Source organism: Octopus sinensis, linkage group LG13 (genome assembly GCF_006345805.1).
Source record: "Octopus sinensis linkage group LG13, ASM634580v1, whole genome shotgun sequence".
Taxonomy (NCBI): domain Eukaryota; kingdom Metazoa; phylum Mollusca; class Cephalopoda; order Octopoda; family Octopodidae; genus Octopus; species Octopus sinensis.
Window position 1 is genome coordinate 14,421,222 of NC_043009.1, and position 1,612 is coordinate 14,422,833.

General features: G+C 42.0%; 1 protein-coding gene across 1 annotated transcript in view; it reads right to left on the minus strand.

Moving 5' to 3' along the window:
* Positions 1 to 7, minus strand: part of LOC115218530 (glutamate receptor ionotropic, kainate 2-like) — a 250,709-nt gene extending 250,702 nt beyond the window's left edge. Inside the window, exon 1 of the mRNA XM_029788402.2 lies at positions 1 to 7. This exon is cut by the window's left edge and continues 833 nt beyond it. The gene's annotated coding sequence lies outside the window, so the exon portion shown is untranslated.
* Positions 8 to 1,612: the final 1,605 nt, after the last annotated feature.

Sequence of the window (1,612 nt, forward strand, 5' to 3'; positions counted from 1 at the left end):
GAGAGAGAGAGAGAGGAGAGAGAAAGAGAGAAAGTGAGAATGATAGAGAGAAATAGGAAGTAAAAAGAGTAACAGAGAAAACGCAACCGAAGAATTACTTTAGTGTGTATGTGTGTTAGCGGCCAAATGTGTTGGTTGTGCGTGTTTAGGTGTGTGTGTTTGTGTGCGCGCACGAGTGTGAGCCTGTTTAATTGGGTGATATGGGTTGTGTGTGTGCGTGTGTGCGTGTGTGCGTGAGCTGATATGTGTGTGTCTGTGTGAGTTTATGTGAGTGTGTGTGTGTAATAATGTTTAATAATGTATAAGTATATATCAATTGCTAAGTGATGTTTCAGTGTTTGTGTGAGGGTATATGTGAATATGTGTGTGTATGTGTATGTGTGTGTGTGTGTGTGTGTACGTGTGTGTGTGTATGCGTGTGTATGTGTGTCACAGTAAGAGAAAAAAGAGAGTGAAAGAGTGAGCAAAAGAAGCGAGAGAGGCAGAGCGTGAGAGAGACAGAAAGAGCAAGAAAGATAAAGATAAAAAAAGAGAAAGAGAAAGACGGAGAGAGACAGAGGGAGATTGAATGACACCTAATTTGTGCGTGTGTGTGTCCGTGTGTGCGCGCGGATCTGAGCGTACATGTTTGTGTGTGTGTGTGTGTGTGTGTGTGTGTATATGTGTTTGATACAATGTCGTTTTTGGATCTCTGTGTAATGATGCTTCTTTCCAAGAGAGTGTCGTCTGTGTCTTTGATAAAATATTTTTTGTGTTACCACTGAATGTAATTGTGTATACTGTGAATAGGTGAGGGTATATACGTGTGTAATAGTGTGCAGGACTTTGGAAACGGTTGCGGATGTGTGCGCGAGCGTGTGTCCTGTTATGCCCCGTGTTTACGATAGGGTTTCTATGGAACTCTGTGTGTGTCTGGGTGTCTGTGTGTATGACTGTCTCTCACCCTTTCTCACCTTGTTTCTGCCACTCTCTGTACGCGTGTACACACAAACACACACACACGCAAACACATATGTACATACACACATGCATACATACATACGTATCTATCTCTCCCTCTCTGTCTGTTTGTCTATCTGTTTTCTGTCTGTCGGTCTGTCTGTCTGTCTCCTATCTCTATCTCTCTCTCTTCTCTCTCTATATATATAATATATATATATATATATATATATATATATTAAAAATATATATATATACTTTTTTACTCTTTTACTCTTTTACTTGTTTCAGTCATGTGACTGTGGCCATGCTGGAGCACCGCCTTTAGTCGAGCAAATGGATCCCAGGAGTTATTCTTTGTAAGCCTAGTACCTATTCTATCGGTCTCTTTGCCGAACCGCCAGGTTACGGGGTATGTAAATACACCAGCATCGGTTCTCAAGCGATGTTGAGAGGAAAAACACAGACACACACACACATACACAGACACACACACACATATATACAACGGGCTACTTTCAGTTTCCGTCTACCAAATCCACTCACAAGGCTTTGGTAGGCCCGAGGCTATAGTAGAAGACACTTACCTAAGGTGCCACGCAGTGGGACTGAACCCGGAACCATGTGGTTTGTAAGCAAGCTACTTACCACACAGCCACTCCTAATATATATA